The sequence below is a fragment of the Molossus molossus genome, unplaced genomic scaffold (assembly GCF_014108415.1).
Source record: "Molossus molossus isolate mMolMol1 unplaced genomic scaffold, mMolMol1.p scaffold_m16_p_11, whole genome shotgun sequence".
In the NCBI taxonomy this organism is placed as follows: Eukaryota; Metazoa; Chordata; class Mammalia; order Chiroptera; family Molossidae; genus Molossus; species Molossus molossus.
Genome location: NW_023425346.1, coordinates 3,535,680 through 3,558,907, shown reverse-complemented (window position 1 = coordinate 3,558,907; position 23,228 = coordinate 3,535,680). Strand labels below are relative to the sequence as shown.

General features: G+C 38.3%; 1 non-coding gene across 1 annotated transcript; it reads right to left on the bottom strand.

The window, feature by feature from the left end:
• Positions 1–302: 302 nt before the first annotated feature.
• On the bottom strand, positions 303–408 carry LOC118625980. Its single transcript, XR_004958813.1, has one exon. It is a non-coding gene; the product is annotated as a U6 spliceosomal RNA (small nuclear RNA).
• Positions 409–23,228: the final 22,820 nt, after the last annotated feature.

Below are 23,228 nucleotides of genomic sequence, written 5' to 3'. Positions count from 1 at the left end.
CTGGTTCCTGTTTGGTAATATTTTGTTGACGCTTTTTGCATCTATGTTCATCAGGGATATTGGCCTATAATTTTATTTCTTTGTGGTGTCTTCATATGAATTTGCAATTAGGGTAATGTTGGCCTTCTAAAGGACCTTGGTAGTCTTCCCTTTTCTTAAATTCTTTGAAGTAGTTTGAGAAGGATAGGTGTTAGTTATTTCATTATTTGGTAAAATTCATCTGTGTAGCCATCCAGTCCAAGAATTTGTTTGTTTGGGGTTTGTTTTTGTTTTTATTACAGTTTTTTCCCCCAGGGTATTAAAAAAATATGGAAGCCTTCACGAATTTGCATGTCATCCTCGTGCAGGGGCCATGCTAATCTTCTCTGTATCGTTCCAATTTTAGTATATGTGCTGCCGAAGCAATACATTCATTTTAATATCTCTATTCAGATTCTCTCATTGTATGTTTCTAGGTATTTATCCATTTCTTACAGATTGTCAAAATTTTTTTTTTTTTGCCATATATTTGTTTATAATATTTTTCTTAGAATCCTGTGTATTTCTTTGGTGTTGGTTGTTACTTCTCTTTCATTTCTGATTTTATTTATTTTGGTCCTCTCTCTGCTTTTCTTGATGAGCCTGGTTAAAAGTTTGTCAATCTTGCTTATCTTTTAAGTGAATAAGCTCTTAGTTTTACTGATCTTTTATATTTTTTTAGGTTCTATTTTTCTTTATTGCTCTCTTATCTTTATTATTTTCTTCTACTTAACTTTGAACTTTGTTTTCCTTATTTTCAAATTGTTTTAAATGTAAAATTAGGTTGTTTACGTGAGATTCTTCTTTTTTCTTGAGATAGGCCTATAGTGCTACAAATTTACCTTTTAGAAATGCTTTGGCCGTGCCCCAGAGATTTTTGGTGGTTGTGTTTAAATTTTCATTTTTTTCATGATATCTTTGAATGTCTTTCTTATTTTCATTGTTAACCTATTTATTGTTTTGCAACATTATTTTTGTTATATTTAGCCCCCATGTGTTGGTAAAATTCTTGTAATTTATTTATTTATTATTTTTTTGCTATTATGTTCAGAGAAGATGCTTAATATAATTTTAATCTTTTTCAATTTATTGAGACTTGTTTTTCATTTAACATGTGTTTGAATTTAGAAAATGTTACATGTGCATTTAAAAATAATGTATATTCTGCTGTTTTGTGGTGCAATGCTCTTAAAATTTAAATTAAACCCATGGGATGTAGTATGTCATTTAAGGCTACAGTTTTTCTTATTAATTTTCTGCCTAGAAGGTCTATCAAAAAGATGTCAATGGAGCCCTGGCCAGCTTGGCTCATCAGTTACAGTGTCGACCCAAAGACTGAGGGGGTCATGTTTTTGATTCCTGGTCAAGGGCATGCACCTGTATTTCAGATTCAATCTCCAGCCCTGATAAGGGTCGTGCAGAAAGCAACCAATTGATGTGTCTCTCTCACATCAATGCTTCTCTCTCTCCTTCCTTCCCATTCTGTCAAAAAATCAATGAAAAAATATCTTTAAGTGAGGATTAATAAGAACATAAAAGATGCCAATGGGGTGTTAAATTCCCTATTATGACTGTATTATTCTCAATCACACCCTTTCAGACCATCAAGATTCACTTTACATATTTAGGTGCTCTTCTGTTGGGTGCATGAATGTTTATAAGGGTTATAATTGTGAGATTGTTTTTTATCATTATGTAGTGTCTTTTTTTGTCTCTTGTTATAACCTATATTTTAAAGTCTATTTTCTCAGATATAAGTAATGCAACCTGAGCTTTATTTTCCCTCCCCATTTGCATGAAATATATTTTTCTATTCATTTACTTTCAGTGTGTGTGTATTTTTTGTTCTGAGGGGAGTCTTTATTAGAAATCATATATATGGGTCTTGTTTTATTATATATTCAGCTACCTTATGTCTCTTGATTGGGACTTTTAAGCTATTTAAGTACATTTCAAGTGATTATTGACAGGTATGTATTTATTGCCATTTTGTTATTTTAACTATTTCCTCCTCCTCTTCTTCTCCTCCTCCTCTTCCTCTTCTTCCTCCTCTTCCTCCTCCTCCTCCTCCTCCTCCTCCTCCTTCTTCTGGCAGGCACTAGAACATTATTTATCATACTGGTTTAGTGTAACAAACTCCTTTAGCTTTTTCTTACTTGGAAAGCTCTTTACTTCTCCTTCAGTTTCAAATGATGGCCTTGCTAAGGAAAGTAATATTGGTTGTAGGTTCTTGCTTTCACCACTTTAAGTATTTCATGCCGATCCCTTGTGGCCAGAAATGTTTCTGTGGAGAAATCAGCTGAAAGTCTTATGAGAGGTCTCTTGTAGACAGTTAACTGTGTTTCTGTTTCTGCTTTTAAGATTCTCTTTTTATCTTTAACATTGGCCATTTTAATCATGATGTGTCTTGGTGTCTGCCTCCTCAGTTTCATCTTGTTTGGGACTCTGTGTGCTTCATAGACTTACCTATCTTTTTCCTTCACCAGGTTAAGCAATTTTTCTGTCATTTTTTTCTTCAAATGGGTTTTCAATTCCTTGCTCTCTCTTTTATTCTTCTGATACCCCTACATATTTTGTCAAACTCGGGGTAATCACAAAGTAAAACCCACTGTAAACAACCACAGGATAAAAAGAAAAAGAAAGGGAATCAAAATATACAAATATGGAAAATCATCAATTCACAAATAAAAACAGTAAAGAGAAAGAAACAAAGGAATTCAAAAAAGGCAGAAAAAAATTTATAAGAAGAAACTAGTAACTCCCTACCTATAAATAATTACTTTAAATATAAATAGATAAAATCCCCAACAGAAAGACTTACAGTAAGTAGTTGAATAGATTAAAAAATTAGTTCCAACTATACTTGCCTAATAGATATTCACTTCAACTTTAAGAACAAACAGACTCAAAATGAAATAAAGGGAAAGGATATTACGTACAAATGGGGGTGGGGAGGGAGCTCAGGAGTAGCTATAATTATATCATAAAATATAGGATTTAACACAGAAAAAATGTAAAAGAAGCAAGGAAGGTCATTATATAATGATAAAGTGGTAAATTCATCAAAAAGATACACCATTTGTTAAATCAAAGCTGCTAAACATATTTAGTAAATATTTACATCTGAAGAGGGAAATAGATAATACAGTTATAGGGAAACTTTAACACTCCACCTTTAACAATAGATTATCCACAAAGAAAATAATTAAACATTGAACATGAACTACAACTTATATATTTTTTTTCTGAACAACTAATGGGTCAAAGAAGACATCAAACAATAAATTTTAAAAAGATCTTGAGAAAAGATTCAAGATAGTGGTGGAGTGGGTTGAAGTTACAGTCACCTCCTCCCAGGATCAAACTTGAATTACAATGAAATTATAAGACAATCAACCTGAATAACTGACTGAAGACTAGCTGAAAGAAGTTTTAGACCCAAATATTTATAGAAGAACCCACATCCATACTGGTAGAAAGGGTGGAGATAGGAAAAGGGCTGGCCCAATACCCTCATATGGTGGTTGAGAATTCAGAGAGATATCTTAGACATCAATGTCCCCCCTGAGGAACATGGGGTCTCAGCTCCATGCTGGGCTCCTCAGCCCAGAGCACCAGAGCAGGGGAGAAGTGCCCACATAATATCATGCTGTGAAAATCAGCGGGGAGTCTGTCAACCAGAGAGAGATGCGAGTCTACTGGAAACCCAGGCACACTAAGTCTTGTTTGTGGCCACTGCCCTTCACTCTGGCAGAGAGAGTGCAACTCAAAGCAAATCAAAGTTATGAAAGTGGAGACTCGGCTGTGCAGCTTCAGGGAGGGTTTAAAAAACAGCTGCCAAGGCACCTGTGCTGAGTCTCTCCTTCACACCATTGACAAATGCCGGGGTCAACCACTCTCCTCCACGTCACATCAACCGAGGTGAATGCACTAGCCCACTCTGTCAACTCCCTGCCATCTCATCCTGCAGAGCTGATGCCCTGTGGAAGGGGCAGATGGCTGGGTCAGCGGTATACATGTTCTTGGAGGGCTTTTTGAAGGTCTGGGTGGACTAAGAGGGTGTCAGAGACAGAGCTGTATAGCTGTGGGGCAGAAGCTGTTACTCACCACCCACATTCCTGACTGGCACTGACTATCCTACATGGGAGATCCATTAGCCTCACCCACTTGACTCCTGGTAACCCTGCCCTGCTGAGCTAACTCCCTGCAGAAGAGTCAGCTGGCTGTAGCCATCCTGGGCCCAAGCTACAGACTTATTTAGAAGATTCTCAAAGAAATTCTGGCAGACTCGGAGAGACTGACTTTTGTGATCCCAGTGCTAGGACCATTTTTTCCTTGCATGCCTGAAAGGCACAACTGTTCTTGTGCAGAGCCCACTTATCACATGTCCACATCTTGGCTTGTTTGGGCTTGGGGATCACTCTTGGCCATACTCCATGACCCTTGAGATTCAGTGCTACCACAAAGGTCCATGGGCACCTGGTGGGTGGCATCAGGTCTTGGTGACCCTGAGGAATTTGTTGTGTAGCTTCTATACAACACTGACACCAAGACTGAATCTGTATCACTCTTGTGAACATCACTTGCCTCTAGCTGTTGGCTCACTGAGAACCTACTTCATATAACTTACATATTGCCAGAGGCTTTTTCAGAGACTAAGCCTAATAGGCGGCATGCCGTCTTTGGTGGATTTCAGGATGTCTTGAGCCTTTTGCTGACCCGCCCCCAATTTTGGTACTGGTGGAAGCCAGTCGTTGTGCACAGCTTGGCCTCTCCCGTGAACACCCAGGCCCAGGAAGGGCAGCCAGAAACTTTGGATTATTTGTAACATCAAACACATAGCCCAGGTTTTGTCACATAATCTTGACATTGATCTCCATCAGAGTCCTTCCAAAGAGGCCCCAGAGCCAACACTCACTGGAGATCTTGGCAGGCACCAGACCCTGCTGGAGCAAATTCCACTCCATGAGGGCTGACCCTGACACAGCAGCTCATACAATAAGGTCAGAGTTTGTTCTTGTAGTCAACCAGACTGAGGGTCAACCCCACCCATTGACAGACCAACAACAATCAAGACTCTACTACAGCAAAAGTGGTCACATCACCAACACAAGTGCTTTTCCTGCAGCACAAAGCTAGAATATCAGAGAGACTGAGACACACAAGACACTGACCACATAAGACCACCCTACCTAGACTGAGGTACATAGCAGAGCTACCTAATATGGAAAACAAATCCAAAGAGTAGCCAAAATGAGGAGACAAATAAATGTTACCCAAATAAAAGGACAGGAGAAATCTCCCCCAAAAATAATGAAATGAGCCCAAGCAGTGTGGCTCATTAGACTGAGCATCATCACATGGACAGAGAGATCCTGGTTTGATTCCCGGTCAGGTCACATGCCCCAGTTGTGGGCTCAATCCCCAGTAGGGGGCATGCAAGAGATGTTTCTATCTCTTTCTCCCTTCCGCTCTCTCTATAAAAATCAATACAAATATTAAAATATTAAGAAAACAAACCAGAATGAAATGAAATGGAGGGAAACAACCAAAGACAGAGTTTACAATAATAATATAAGGATGCTCACAAACTGATGAGAAAAAATTGATGAACCAAATGAGAACTTAATTAAAAAGATAGTAAGCATAAAAGTGGATATGGAAACTATACTAAAAGAACCAGTAAAGACTAACCGGGTCCCCTCCCCACAAGCAACGCGGCTTCTCCGCAGCTCAGGACAGGGGCTTCCCCTCGACCTCAGCCGCAGCCGGCCCAGCACCGCCGCGCCGCGGCCCGCTGCCGCCATGCAGTTTATGTTGCTTTTAGTCGTCAGGGAAAGCTTCGACTGCAGAAATGGTATGTCCCGCTATCAGACAAAGAGAAGAAAAAGATCACAAGAGAACTTGTTCAAACCGTTTTAGCTCGGAAACCTAAAATGTGCAGCTTTCTTGAGTGGCGAGATTGTTTACAAGAGCTATGCTAGTCTGTATTTTTGCTGTGCTATTGAGGATCAGGACAATGAACTAATTACCCTGGAAATAATTCATCGTTTCGTGGAATTACTTGACAAGTATTTTGGCAGTGTGTGTGAACTTGATATCATCTTTAATTTTGAGAAGGCTTATTTTATTTTGGATGAGTTTCTTTTGGGAGGGGAAGTTCAGGAAACATCCAAGAAAAATGTCCTTAAAGCAATTGAGCAGCTGATCTGCTGCAGGAGGAAGTGAAACCCCACGTAGTGTTCTTGAAGAGATTGGACTGACATAACTCTCCTCCCTTGTTGATGACTTCTTGTGGCATTTCGCACACTGTAGATGGTCACTGCCTTCACGTCCATGTTAGCTAATGGTGTAAGATGACGTCTTGTCAGTATTACTGTTTTGCTAAGCTGCTTCATTCAGGCCTACACAATTTTTTTTAAAGGGAACTTCGCTTAATCAATTGATAACTTAAGGGACTTAAATATGAATTGGAGTGATAGAGAAAAAGAAAGTACCTAAGTATTTAAAGGCTTATAGGTCTGTTTCTCTTAATCTGATTATAGCTATGAAAATGACAATCAGGCATTATACACTTATTAATTACTGTCTTTGGCAAAGGAAACTTATGAAACCAAAGACCAGTGCACTTCAGTATACATGAGAATAAAGGGAATTGACCTGTCACGTATCAGGTGAATAAAATTTAACTCTATGTTGAATCTTAAAAAAAACAACAACCAAATTTATACCAAAGGCCCTTATTGGAAGCTACATACCTGACAAAAAGGGAATATACATATGACTAAATTGGAATTATGCTGTTTTACAATAAAAAGTATTTCTTTGGCATTCCAAACCTGGGATGAGGAACGGAGATTGACTGTTTCATAATAGCAAGCATGTTATTTTTAAGGCCAAGGAATATTGGACTTCCGAAATAATTTTTTTTTTTTTTTTGTGGTCATAATCATTTAGTCACTTAGTTGGATTGTTTTTGAAACCCCAAAATAAAGTGGAAATGTTGACTTACCAGGAATTCTTCATGACAGATTCTTACAGAAAATATGTTACTCTCTTCAAAAAGTGTTGACTAAATCATTTAAAGCACTAATGTTCCTTCTGGGGTGCTTGTTGCAACCAAATTCATTTTGCTCACCTCTATTGCTTCCCTCCACTTAGAAGTGCTGCATGCAAATTTTAGGGCAGCTTTCTGCCCTTCCATGGCATTGTCTAGTTATGAGAAATCTTATAAAAATAAAAACACCACCTTTAATATAAAAATGAGAGCTGAATGAGGTAAAATGTCATCAGTGGGTCCTATATTTTTAAAAGCTGTTTCGATGTCACTTTTGTACATACGCCATATGTAAATATGTCTTAACAGTTTACACTTTTATGTGTATTTGCTGGGCTGGATTAAGCTTTATTGTGATTATGACCAGTATTCAGGCCACATGTGTATATTGTCACATCGCACCACCAATTAGTTGTAATAAATGTTCAATGTACACTCCTGTAGTGTGTTTTTATCTCTTTCCAAAACCTTGTCAAACTATAGAGAGCTGCTGAAGCAAAAAATTTAAGGTTTTTTTTTTCAGTAACATGTTGAAAATTCACCTCCATTTGAATGTGGTGGTTGTTAAAAGCACACACAAGATAAATGGCAGATATAAGAAGTTTTCGTATACCTAAGTTCATTAAAAAATAATGTGTATTCCATGCTACTGAGAGCTAATCTGCACATTTATTTTCAATCAATAAATGCCACTTTTAAAACCTGAAAAAAAAAAAAAAAAAGAACCAGTAAAAATGAAGAATGCACAATATCTGAAATGAGGAATACACTAGAAGGAATCAAAATCAGGTGAGATAAAGCAGAGGACTGAATCAGTGATTTGGAGGACTAGGCAGTAGAAAACAATCAATCAGAGTAGCAAAAAGGAAAAGTAATTTAAAAAAAAATGAGGATAGTTTAAGGAAGCCCTAAGACAATACCAAGATTAATAACATGTGCATCATAGAGGTACAAGAAGGAGAAGGGAGAGAGCAAGGGATCAAGAATCTACTTGAAGAAATAATGACTGAAAAATTCCCTAGCCTGGTGAAGTAAAAAGACACACAAGTCCAGGGAGCACATGGAGGCCAAAATAAGATGAACTCAAAGAGGCCCTCACCAAGAGACATTATAATAAAAATGGCAAAGGTTAATGACAAAGACAGACTTTTTTTTAATCCTCACCCAAGGATATTTTTACATTTAACTTCAGACAGAGTGGGAGGGAGGGAAAGAAAGAGAAACATGGACATGAGAGAGACACATCGACTGGCTGCCTCCCGCACTACCCCAACCGGGGCCAGGAACAAACTGCAACTGAAGTATGTGCCCTTAGCAGGCACCAAACCTGGGACTTCCAAACCGCTAGGCCAAACCCTCCAGGGCAAGACAGACTTTTTAAAGCAGCAAAAAAAAAAAAAAAAAAAAAAAAAGACAGTAATCTACCTGCATGGGACCTTCCACAGAAGAGCTGTTTCCTCAAGAGAAAAATCTCAAGCCAAAGGAATTGGCATGAAATATTTAAAGTGATAAAAAACAACAACAAAAACAAGGACCTACAATGAAGACTATTCTTTCCAGCAAGGCTATCATTTAAAATTGAAATAAATAAAGATCTTACCAGACACACAAAAAAATAAAAATGCTCAAGGATTCATCAATACCAAACCAGTATTATAAGAAATGTTAAAAGAACTTCTTTTGAAAGAAGAAAGAAAAAAGAATCTTATTATAAAGAATTGACAATAAAGCATTCCTCTTAATAATCATTTTAAATGTAAATGACTAAATGATCCAATAAAAAGATAGGGTAGTTAAATAGATAAGACAAGGCCCATATAGGTACTGTCTACAAGAGACTTACCTCAGAACAAAAAACACACAAAGACTGAAACTAAAGACATGAAAAAAAAATTATACAAATGGAAACATTAAAAAAGGTGGTGTAGCAATACTTATATTAGATAAAATAGACTTTAAAACAAAGGCTATCATAACAAACAAAGTAGGATATTACATAATGATAACATTCCAACAAAAATATAACCTTTGTAAACATTTATGCACTCAAGATATGAGGACCTAAATGCATAAAGCAAATCTTGAAGGACATTAAGTGAATGGTGGACCGAAATCCTTGGGTAAGAAAAACAAACAAACAAAAAATACACAAATGTTTCCTTTCCATAGCAAAGGAAACAATCAACAAAACAAAAAGACATTCCACTAAATGAGAGAATATATTTCCCAATGATGCATCTAATAAAGGGTTAATATCCAAAATTTATATATACTAAAAAAAAAGACTCATACTACTCAACCTCCCAAAAAACAGTCCAATTTAAAAATCAGAGAGGACCTGAATAGACACTTCTCCAAAGATGACATATAAATGGCCAATAGACATATGAAAAGATGCTCAACTTCACTAATCATCAGAGAGATGCAAATCAAAACCATAATGAGCCATAACCTCACATCTGTCAGAATGGCTATGGTCATAAAATTAACAAACAATACTTGCTGTCAAGGATGTGGAGAGACAAGAACCCCTGTGCACTGATGGTGGGAATTCAAACAGTCGGAGCCTCTGTGGAAAGCAGTATGGGGTGCCCTTAGAGAAAATTGGAAGTGGAACCTCCCTAGCTATTCCACTTCTGGGCAAACATGAAGGGCACTCAAAACACTGAGTTGAAAGAGCATATGCTTCCTTATGTTCCTTGAAGCATTGTTTGCAATAGCCAACCCACATGCTCATCAACAGAAGAGTGGATAAAGAAGTGTGGTATGTGTACACCATGGAATGTTACTCAAGCATAAACATAATAACATCTTACCATATGTGACAACATGGATGAACTTGGAGGGTATTATTATGTGAAATCAGTTAGTCAGAGAAAGACAAATGCCATACGATTTCACTCATATATGGAATCTAAAGAACACAGTAAAGAAACATATAAAATTAAAACAGCCTCATGGTTACAGAGAACAGGCTGATGGTTGGCAGAGGGGAGGGGTTTGGGGACTGGGTGAAGGAATTAAGAAGTACAGACTGGGAGTTACAGAATAGTCACCGGTCTATAACAAGCAGCATAAAGCATAGAGTCAATAATAGTGTGATAACTACATATGGTGCCAGTTGGGTACTGGAAATATCAGGGGAAACTGGAAAAGCATGTGATTGTGTAATCACTATGCTGTATACTTACAGTAATAAAAATAATATGGGATGGAAACTAACTGAATAATACAATTTTGAAAAAGCAAAGAATCCCAATAGAAATATTCGTGAGAAAGTCAAGCCCATGTCTTCTGAGGCAACTTTATATACATATTTTTTTATTTGACAGAATCATATAATATACAAGTATATAAAATAAATATATTTAATGGATTCAATTATATGTGTGCACACACAGAAAATGTCTTGAAACAAGTGAAAATAGAAACACATCTTACCCTTGAAAAATAGGTTTCAGCAAAAGCAATTCTAAGTAAAATATATGTTGATGTATACCTGTATTTACAAACTGAAAAGTTCTCAAACAACCCAATCTAACATCTTCATTAAGAACAGAAGAGCAGATTAAGCCCAAATTTAGCAAGCAGAAGATAAAAATCAGAACAGATATATATGAAATAGAGAATAGGACATAAATAGAAATAATCTGTGAAACTGAGTTTGCTTATTGAAAATATAAATGAAATACACAAAGTTTTAGATAGACATACCAAGAAAACAGACTCAAAAATTATAAATAAAAGAAAATACCACAGATATGTAAAGGATCATAAGAAACTATTAAGAACAATTATGGGACAACAGTTTGAAAAACCTGAAAAAATGGATCAATTCCTAAAACATACAACCTACCAAGACGGAATCATAAGGAAATAAAAAATCTGAATAAACTAGTACTTACTAAGGAGATTGAATCAGCAATCAAAAGCCTTCCAACAAAGAAAACCTCAGGAGATGGGGAATTCGCAGGTTCTGAGGTGGAAGAAATGAGAAAATGCTGGCCTAGGGGTACAAACTTCCAATTTAAAATAAGTAGTTCCTGGGAATCTAACATGGAGCACCACGACTATAATCAATAACACGGTACTGTATAGTTGAAATCACTGAGAGAACAGTGTTAGGGCTCACACAGGCAATGCAATTCCTACGGGCCATTGTGCAAGCCTCCCCATCCAGGAAGAACAAAGGCCAAACTTCCTGCCACAGGGGAACTGGCAGGACAAGAAATGCAACCAGGAAGCAAAGAAGCACCCAATCACCCATCTGCATTGCTGTAGACGCAACCCCCTGCCCAAACCCTCCAACCAAGACCCCAGATCCTACTGACTGACAACAACTTCTCACCAGTGAGTGCATATAGGATAAAACTCCACCCCCTAGGGGCTGCCATCATCCACCCATACCCCGTGGCTCAGTGAGGTGTAGCCCTTCCCTTTGGGTACCCCATCCCCCATCTCCTTTTCTTTAAATAAACCCACTTTTTCTTTATTCATCATCTGAGATTGCTATTTAGCATGGCCGAGTACCTTGAACCATCAACTTTCACCTTTCAAATAGATCTTAAATGTTCTCACCCTAACAACAAGGAAATGGTATTTATATGAGGTGAAGGATAACTTACTTAAGTTTATTTAAACCATTTCACAATATTATACGTGTATCAAATCATGACGGTGTATACCTTAAACTTACTCAGTGTTATGTCAGTTATATCTCATTAAAGGGGAACACACGTGAAAATAAATACGTTGCTTATTCTGTAAATATTTTTATTTTTTTGCAGGTACCATTTTGTTTGTAATGTCTAGTTAATTCTGTTTTTGTCCAAAACATAGTATGTATAATATCAAACATTTCAAAATTTATTCAGGGTCACTTTATGTTGATGGTTTGGTCTATGATGGTGAATACAGCACATGAGCCTGTGACGTGCTCTGCTGTTCTCCGCAGCGTTTCATCGGTGGAAGTGAGCTCATGTGGCCTCGTGAAGGTTTAAGGAGTTCTTCTTTCCTTAATGATCATCTATCTACTTGTTCTTGTTACTGGAAGGTATATTGAAGTCTTGAATTGCATTTGTACATTGGTCTCTTTTCTTTTTAATTTTTTTTCCTTTATTGATTTTAGAGATAGAAGAAGTGAGAGGGAGAGATAGAAACATCGATCAGAGAGAACATTGACTGGCTGCCTCCTGCATGCCCTGCACTGGGGATCAGGCCCACAACCTGGGCATATGTCTTGACTGGGAATTGAACAGGCGACCTCTTGGTGCATGGGTGGGTGGTCAACCAGTAAGCCACACTGGCAGACAATCCGTCTATTTATTTCAGTGCTATCAGATTTTGCTTTAATAATTTTGAGCTCTGCTTAAGGAGCAAACACACTGACTACTGTTATACTTCCAGGAGAATTTTCTTGTTCATTATTATATAGCATTATTCTTTATTTACTGAAACATTTCTTATTATGAATTCTACTTTGATATTAAACAGTCATGCATGGTGCATCCTATTCTATTTCTTCATTTTGTCTACAGATTTTCTAAAAAGTGGGATTTGTTAGGCTATTATTACTTTTTTTTTTTTTATCCTCACCCAAGGACATTTTTACACTCATCTTCAGATAGAGCGGGAGGGAGAGAAGGAGGAAGAGAAAGAGAGAAACATCAATGAGATAGAGACACATCGACTGGTTGCCACCCACATGACCCCAACTAGGGCCGGGGACAAACTGCAACCAAGGTACGTGCCCTTAGCAGGAACTGAACCCGTGACTCTCTGGTCCGCGGGCCTATGCTCTAACTGCTGAGCCAAACCGGCCAGGGCTATTATTACTTTTTAACTAAATATAAAACTCTCCTTATTTTAATTAGAATATATATTATATTTAATGTAATATTAGTCTATTTGTGTTTAAATTCTTTTTTGGTATCTGCCCCGAGCGGGAACAGAACCTGGGACTTTCTGGTCCGCAGGATGATGTTCCAACTGCTAAGCCAAATCTGCCAGGGCTGTGTTTAAATTCTTGATCTTGATATTTTCTATTAACCTATTTGTTCTTTCTCTTTTGTTTTTGCTATTGTATTTTTGTTTATCCCCACTTTAAACCATTTATATTTCCATATATATATATATGGTTTGTTTTTCATTATATTTGAAAAAAATTTTAGCCAAATAATTCCTTGGGTTTTGTTGTTGTTGTTTCCCCCTCTCTTTTCCTTTGGGAAGCCAGTTAAAGGTATATTAGACCATTTCTGTTATCCTTGCTCTGTGACAAGGCCATGCATGCGGCGTGGCCCTCAGAACTGGCGACGAGTCCAGCTGGTCAGTTAATGAGTTTGATGGGAACGTACACACAGAAACCGGTCCTGGGTGGCAGCGGATATTTAGCTCCCATGTCGTTTATCAGCCTTAGAGACAGACCCGCATGCCCAGAAGGTGTGTGGGTGGTCAGGGGAAACAAAAGGCCAGGCACAGGGAGGCCCTGGAGCCACCAGGAGACAAAAGATACGTAACACCCGGGGTCCCCTGCCCCAGGAAGGATTTGTGGAAATTCCCTGGTCAGCCAGAAGCCTCTGCACACATTTCAGAGGCCACCGGGGGAAGGAAAGGGGATAAAAAGTCTGGGTCCCTTCGCTCAGAAGTTAACTGGTGTGTTAGCTTCTAGATGAATTTATCCTTTCAACTGAGTTCATTGTGCACAGCATCCCTGCCTTGGGATGACTTTCCGCTGGATTTTCTATGTGTGCTTCAAGCTGTTACAGGAGGGAAACGTAGGGTCTTTCTGGGGCAGGGGGACAAGGAAACAGCCAGGAAAATTAAAACAAGGCCACGCAGTGTGGGCAGTTTGCAGCTGGCCTGCAAATCGCAAGCCATTGCCCTCCCCTGACAAGGACGCTCGAGAGCAAGTGGTTAAAAGCCTCCCTGGAAGAACTCAGAAAAGGGGAGAGAAGGGCAGGCTCCGTCCCACCCACTGAACGAAGAACTCAGCCATTTTAGGGAAGGAAAGGAAAAAAGGGTAGTTTCACATTTTGCTCCCAAACAGAAAAGCCAGCAGGCTCCAGACTGACAGGATGAAATTGCCGGTGTTCTCAGGAATTCTGGGAAGGCCACAGCAAAGTACAAAGGGACCTTGAGAATGAATCTGTCCCAAAACATTCAGCAGAGGAATTCTGAAACCTACAGACAGGTGGGTATACAGCACCTGAGACCCCCACCCAACGTGCTCCTCACATTAGCTGACAGGGCTTGTTTTCATTGCTTTAATCAGTTTGATCACAACACAGTCATCTGTAGTTTTGGAGAAGACGGGATCGAGGTTGGGGACAGTCCCCTCCCTCGGACTCAGGGGGCTGCCCTGTAACATCTCTGGTGCCTGTGAGAGGTGCTCTGTGTCAGCCTGACTTCTTCCCTGTTCCCGATTCTTCCCAAGCCTCAGCCTTTCTTTTGGCTGAGGAACTTCTCCTCGAGTCATGCATATTTCTGCCTTTTTCATTGGCTCATTTAATGTAATCATCGTAGGTATTTTAAAGCTCCTACCTGAGAGTTCCAAAATTTCTGGGCCTGGTATGTTTATTGCTCACCTTTTTCTTGTCACTTTATTGAATTATGGATTGTGTTGATAAGAATAGTAAATATTGAGGTAAACAGTTTTACACCTAAAAATAGGCATGCGCCCTCTCCTCACTGTGGGGAATGACACCTCTCTGATCAGTATTTAGCTGGTTTTGGGTTTCTGTTGTTGCTATGGTAAAACTCAGGGCACCACAAGCTTCAAACATCTCCAAGGAAGAGCTTCTGGTACACAGGTCAGAGGTTGAGACCTGGCATTTGTATTGTTTCTTCCTTGTTACTTTTTTGAGAATGTTAATGCCACCTTCAGCTTTCTCCTACCCTGCATGCCTGTCCTTTGGCCACCTGCTCACAGCTCACTTTTGCACTAGCTCTAGTGGCTGTGGCTTGTTACTTTGTATCAAGTTGAGCAGCAGAAGTGTTTTTGCTTGGTTCCACAGGTTCTCTGAGTATTAGGCTTGACTGAAACTCTGTACCTCTTGAGCTGGCAACTCCCTATTTTCCTTCACCCCCAGGGCTGGGAAACCTCCACTCTGCTTTGTACTTTGATGACTTGGACTACTTTGGACACCTCATGAAATTGGATTATGCAGTGTTTGTTCTGTGACTGGCTTATTTCATTTAGCATAGTGTCCGCTTGAATGAACCTTGATGAGATCATTTTTAACTTCTGACTCCACTCTCTAGTTACAGTAATACCAAAATGTCAATCTTTTTTAATTGGAAAAAACAGCTTGCTTAGATTAAATATTGCTTGCAGCACTAGAAGTTAAATAAAACTTCAAAGAAAAATACATTCATATCTCTTTTTTTTTATTGATTAATCTTTTCTTTTTTCTTTACAGATGACCCTCTGTTTTTCCCCCATTGACACATGTCGGTTGCAGATTTGATCCCTGGTCCTGGCCGGGCAGCTTTCGGGGAGGCAACCAATCCAGGCATCTGTCTTACATTGCTGTTTGTCTCTCTCCCCCACCCCTTCCCTCCTCCCTCTCTCCCACCTTCTCTTAAAATCAATGGGAAAATTATGCTCAGGTGAGGATTAACAAATATAAAAAAATCATTGTTCTAACAGTATCACCTGTCTCCCATTATATACTTCCAAACAAGCAAGTACTACTGTGATGTGATACAACATAAACAAGATTTGGATTCATCAACCATGATTTAAATCCTGTACTCAATTACTATATGATTTTGAAACAATTATTTACTCCTAGGATATATAAAATAGATGCCAACACTTAATTCCCAGGGGGTGAAAATTAAGTAGATATATGTACATAGAACACTTAGTACAATTCCAATCACATAGAAAGTGACAACTTTCTCTGACCACTTTAATTTTATGAAAGCCTTTGATGAAACTTGACCATGCTTTATTCTTCTGCCTCCTTCTTTTAACTGAGGCACCTGGCACAGGTTCACTTTGGATGACCTGAGGTCAATAGACAACACATTCCTTCTTTGAAGTCTTCTATCAATTGCTGTCCATGCAATTCAAGCTGCAATAAATCACTCACTACCTTATGACATCTCTCCTCCTGCACTGCTAATCAGGGACTCCGTCTTCAAACTTATTTGTTGACTTTCTTTACCTGTTAATTTGTAAGCACCTTGAAAGCTGAATTTTTTTTTTTTTAAAGATTTGTTTTTTCAACAAAGTTTTAGCCAATATAGCAAATTGAAAAGTTTTGGCGCTATATATATATATATTTTTTAAATAAAGCATGCTTGCACAAATCTGTGGACAATAAGATACTCAAGAACTTCACATTTCTACACTCGATAACCTCATTCAATTACACTTTCATAATGTTTAAAATTTCCATCATTATACACTCTTTAATGTGTCTGCCTGTAGTCGCTCCCCTCCACCCAGCTTCAGGAGTTCCAAATCGTTCTCTATTATAACAAACCAGCTTACACACCACTGAGCTTCTTTTATTACAGCTCGAAACTAATACATGCTGTCTGATGACCCAAAGAGCCTGCCCACCACCCGCGTGCACGTGCTCTGTGGAAGTGCCTTCTCTCCGTAGCACACGGGCCTTCGGTTGCAGATCCCTTTCTGGAGGAGTTTACATCGGTTTGTCAAAATGGCGAGCTCTGGTGACATGTATCGCATCATATAGAAAGACTGATTAACATTCAGGTTCTTTGGTCATACTTAAATATTCTGATTGATAGTATATGTCGTAATGATATACTTGTGACTGCCCACCAGGAACTCAGACAACTTAGTTTGGAAATGTTTGTGACCTTGGGGGTGCTGCCCACCCCCACACACTCTTTTTACTGCGATCTTTAGTGATACCCGCTGTGCACAATGATAACAGGTGGGATGAGCTTTGGTTAGTGAGATTAAAGGAACGTTCAAACAAAGAGGAAGAGGACACCTTGATCACAGCAAATCAGTTCTGTACTTATCTGTATGGGATATTGATTTATGTATGTATTTATTTTAATTTTTTAAATTAATTTATTTTTTGTTACAGATGTTTCTCTTTTTATTTTATTTGTAGATTTATGTTCATTGTTTAATTTATTCTACATTTACTTATTGATTTCCTAGTCAAGCAATATGCTGTGGATTTCTCTGTAGATTTTTTGTCACTTCTTTCTGTCCTAAATATATTATGGGTAAGCATACATGTATGTGTGCACACACACACACCACATGCACACACAGCTCATAGGCTTTGAAGTCTTTACTATGTAGAGGCTTTAAGCCAACAGTATCATACACTTCTAGGATTCTATTCAAGTTTCACAAAATATCTTATTTCAGGTGAGAATTCAATATGGAAACTGAAAATAGTGAAATAAAGTTACTTAATGACACATAGTTAGAATACATAAGAACAACTTCCAGCTATGTAAAAAATACATTCTAATTCCTTAAGCCAAGAGTAGTATTGTGTAGTGTTCTGTTATGACAGCCGGAGCTAATGCAGTCCCTAAGAAGAGAAAGTAGGCTAATGATTTATTTGCTGACGAAGTTTCAGTGTTATCAAAAGCTTCATCAAGATCAAGAATAAAATTGTAAGCTCAGTTTCATTCCAGGGTATTTTCATATTTATGTGTAAGTATATGTTTATTACGCTCATTTCTGGAACTGGAAAATAAATTCCATTGTTGGTAGAAAGTTAACAGCTAATTTGATTCAGTCCTGTGTCCGTACAATCTTTTCTTTTCCCCCCTGGGGAAGGGGAGAACCTACAGAATTTCTGTGAACCTAGCTTTATACTGAATCTGCAAAGTGATCAAGAAATAATAAGTCCTTCAGCATGAAATTCAGATGGTATAAAATTGGAAAGGGTGTGTCTGAGTTTCTCCAGGGACGACTAGAAGACAACAGTTATAGTGTGTTCTAGCACAAAGAAAGCATAGACCAAGGTAGAAATCCAGGCAAGCAAAAGGGCTAGTAATAGAGGAAAATAGTTATTAAATTGAGTTATCAGAAAATCAATTTAACTTAAAGTAATATATTTACATAGCTCAGGTAACCAATCTAGTTATTGCTCTGCACTCACTGTACGAGATATGACAAAAATCATCCAGATACAAAAGTGAATTGTCATATGGCATGTCAGAATGCATAATTCAGAGCCACCTAGTCTTAAAGCCTTTCTCCTGATCAATTAGCGATATATGAGGACCTAAACCCGACCTGCCACCTATATCATACAGTGTAAAAATAAATACTTTCTTCAAGTCATGAATCTAGATAGCATTTTTCTTTGAGTGGTTATAATTATCCAATTCTGACCTCACAATTTCAATAAATGCAGACAAGTTATAACTAGAACATGCTAGAGAATTATGTTGAAGGTAGGCAAATAAACTGCAAAAATAATGCATTTATTCATCCAATTTTTAGTGTGTTCCAAAGTAGCGTCAAGAGACAAGATTTGTAGTTGTTGTTGTTGTTTTTAGATTAATGTCAAGTAAAGGCAGTAGTCAATAGGAGTTAGGCAGGAGGCAGGGTTTGTGATGAAGAAGCATGGACTCATTTTAACCCCTAGACATTGGTATTTTGGTTTAATAACCGTGACTGCCTAAAGGATAGGGCTTGAGGAAGTACAATGGGAGTTCTGAAAATGCCAGGACTTAGCCACAAGTAAACCAAATCCAATTCAGTAGAGAGCTGTCACCTGGTAACTCTTCCAGTTCCTACTGTCACAAACACGGCAGTGTCAGTTGATGGGCTGCCTGGAAAATGAAGGGGAAGCAATGACAGTGGGAAAAAATCATCTTTTTTGGTGTTAAATCAGTGGTAATAGTTAGAGAAAATAAATCTTGGGAAGATTGTCTCTCAGGCTGATAAAAAAAGATTATGATGCCAAACAACAAACTCAAACTACAAAATGATAGTGAAAACACCTGACTATCTCTAATAATAGTTGCTAAATCTTAGCAACTCAATTAAAATAATAGAAAATATTGTGAGTTCCTTTCACACTCTCACTATGAAGTGCTAATTAATTAATCTATGATCATTTTTATGTAAGAGACTCACTATCTCTTTTTTATTTCTTTATTGATTTGAGAGAGAGAGAGAGGAAGGGAGAAGGAGAGAGAGATAGAAACATCGGTGTGAGAGAACATCGAATGGCCACCTCCTGCATGCCCCACACTGGGGATCAGGCCCTCAACCTGGGCATGTGTCCTGACCAGGAATCGAACCAATGACCTCCTGGTGCAGGAGTCGACGCTCAGCCACTGAGCCACACTGGCCATATGAGACTCACTGTCTTTTGTACACAAGTGTCCAGGATTGTGGTCAGACGTGGACTTCTGTTTCTGCTTACATGAACCATCCTAAGCCACCAACATGAATGAAATATATACTCTATGCCTTATTGTTTATATGTGACATGGCCTTTTTTCTTTTACCTTGTAAAATAATTATAGGCAATTTCTTCCTGAAGCTTCTAGGAGTTTCATAAGTATTACTTCTGGATATATTATAGGTATTTCATATAAACTAAATAAATGGTTTCCAATAATACAAATATTTAGGAGCTCAGGAGCTCAGATATCTGTGGTTTATGATATTTCACTTGTACTGATGTCATAGGAAACTTTATATCACAGTCTCATTCATAGCTCAAAGGCCTACCCCAATCCTGAGCCATTTATAAAACAGCTTATTGCTATCAAAGCCTGCCAGGGTCTTTTATTTTGTTTCCAAAATCTCACTGTGTTTGACATAAATTTCATGTTGTCAAAATTTTACTTTCTCACTGCCAGGATGCCTGTGTGCGTAGTTCAGTAGACCCTCTCCAAAGTGAAGTAAAAATTATATTTAAAAATTTAAAGTATCTGAAATTTTTCTAGAAGCACATAGAAAATGAAGAAAGGTTTATTAAAAAATCTAGTAGATATTGGTAAGAAGAGCAAAAATCTTAAGTGTGTATATGTGTGTGTGTGGCATTTGAGTCAATATCATCTCCTCTAGCCACTGCATACACAACTCTGTGCAGAACACTCTATACTATGTGTTGCGGCCAAGACAATGGGTATGGTGTCCTCCCAGCTTCCAGTGTAGAGCTATGGCTGTACTTTAGACGTATAGGCAGCCAGAATGTTTCATTATACTACTCAGCAACATGTTTGAGAAGTTATATTCCAGGCACTGAGTTCCCTCTCTACCCTTCCCTCTACACTCATAAGGCAAAAGGTGCACCCCAGGCACAGCAGGTGAAGAGTCCTGGCCACCTGTTACCTTTGCCTCACCTTGCTTGCAGGCTGTTGGTTCCATTAGGAGAGAGCCCTATCGAGAAGACCAGTGGCTACCACCTCCATGCAACAGCCTCCCACAGAATAGCTTTGTTCATCTCGCGGAAGCTGGCCGTCTCTTCCCCAGTTCCCGGCCATGACATGGCCTGAGAAAGGCTATGACATCCAGGGAAAGAGGCAGACTGAAAGAACAGAGATTTTTGCAGTTCTCGCTAAGGTGACAGAATTTATTTGTAACAGAGCATGTAAAGTTTATATAAGCCTAAAACATGTTGGTGGTAAGCAAATGAGAGGAGGCTTGTAGTTTCATGATTGTAGCAACAACAATCAAAATAGTAGTGACAACAAACAAAACAGTAAGTTTTGCAGAGGGAACGAGAGAAAGAGATAGCTAAGAAGTCCCCTCCTAAGATTATCATGAGCTTCAGAGATGGGCAACACTCTGTTCTTGCCCAATGGCCCACTTCATAGGGGTCAGATGGTGGAGTTCTGTATGCCCAAAGGTGTTAGACACAACAGAACAAGCCCCTTATAACTGGCAGAGGGAAAGAGCAGGGTATGAAACCAAGGAGGCAGACCAGCTAAAAGCCTACGCTTAGCAGGGAGTTTAGTAAGGCGCACTTGGAGGTTGACAAAGACCTGATCATCAGAGAGACTGTGCACATGCCCAGACAGTGCCCTCTGGTATAAACTGTGGAAAACCAACTTTACCTAACCGGTCCAACTTACTAAAAAAGCAACAACAGTTTCTTGGGAGTAGGAGTGGGGTCTGGGATGTGGCATCCAGTGTGCCTATATACCCAAGAGGTTCCATTTTCAATAAAAAACAAAGAAGCATACAAAGAACAGGAAAGGGTGACCCATATTCAGGAATAAAATTGCATGTAATAGAAACTTCCTTTGAGAGTACGGAAATGTAGAAAAGATGTCATCTTAGTAAAATGTCAAAGTAGCTCTTATCATTAAATTCAAAGAACCAAAGGAAACCGTATTTGAGGAATTAAATAAAGATGGTGGCAATATCACATAAGGAAGAGAAAAGGAGCAAAGAGAAATATTACAAGAGAAACCAAATGGAACATCTGGCATTGAAATGACAATAGCATATATGGAAAATTCACTAAGGGACTCACTAATAGATTTGAGCTTGAAGAAGACAGAATCTTTGAATTTGAAGACAAATGGAGTTATGCAATCTGGAGAACAGAGAATGACGAGTAAGGAAAAATGGAAAAGCAGTAAATGCACAAACATATGCATAATGGGGTTCCAGAAAGAGAAGAGAGAGACAAAAGAAGTAAAAAATATATTTGAGGAAATAATGTTTGAAAATGCTAACATTTTGTAAATATAATTAATCTGAGAATTCATGAAAATTAATGAACTCCAAAAAGATCTACAGTTAGACACATCATAGTTAAAACACTGAAAAACAAAGAGAATATCTTGAAAGCAGCAAAGAAAAAAAACAAACAAACACTCATTATTACATCAGAACCCTAATAAGATCAACAGCTGACATATCTCTTAACCATATGCTTTCCCACATTAGAATGTGAATAAGTCATTTCAATAATAAATTATTTATTTAAAATTATAAGGCAATGTCACTTAAAGTCATGTGTTACTTGATGATGGGGTTTACTTCTATGAAATACGCCCTTAGATTATTCTACTGTTATGCAAATAGCATGTAGTACACTAGCACAAACCTAGGTGACTAGCCTTCCACCCTCTAGGCTGTATGGTATAACTTATGGCTCTTATGCTACAAGCCTGTGCAGCATGTCACTCTACAAAGCAACAGGCGATTAAATCAAGCACAGGAAAATATGATGCCATGGGGAGAGGCAGTAAACAGGAGACATATATGGCTGCTGCAGGCATGACATGACATGACCTTTCACAGTAACTTTTTATGAGTGAAAACAGTGGCTCGAAAATTACGATAAAACTACAGGATAATAAATACATAAACTGGTATCAATTGCTTACTATTATTATCAAGTATCTAGTATACATAACTGTCCATGCTCTACTTTTATATGACGGCAGCGCGGTCGGTTTGTTTCCACCAGCATCACCACAAACGTGTGAGTGACGTGTCGTCCAGCAACATGACAGTGGCTACAGTCACTAGGTAGCACGAACTTTTCAATTCCATCCTAATCTTATGGAACTATCATTGTATAAATGGTCTGTAGCTTACCAAAGGTCATGATGTGGTGTGTGACTATACTTCTAGATGATAGAAACACAACCCTTGTGATGTGCTTACCTTTACAAAACCACACACATACTCTCAATATATATGCCATAGGTCTTGATTCATAAGAACTTTAATTCTTGAATTCACGTAGAAAATGGAAGCTGATACCAAATATAGTTATAACACAGGAAAGCATGTGTTAAATGCTAGTTATCATGTCTGTTGCTATAGACAACATTACTTTATTTACCTTGTGGTAGACTTGGCATGCAAGACTGAGTGTCATGGCTACCAAGATCCTATTGCAATGACAGAAAAATAATTTTAAAAGTAATACATTTAAGTATGCAAAATTTACTGAGAAGGTAGGCCTTCATTAGCTGAGCGATCTCAATGAAGTTTTGAACCAAAAGCCCCAGATTGAGAATATGTTGAAGTATATAAGAAGAGATAGCTGATCCATCCTACCTAAACAGAAAAAAGTGCTCTGAATTTTGGAACCCAGAATAAATACATCCTCCTCCTGGAAATGTAGGAAGGGTCTCCACATACTCATCCATGAATGCAAAATTAGTCAGTCCATAAGCTCTATTATATTCTGTCATAGCCACAAGTCTTTTATATTAT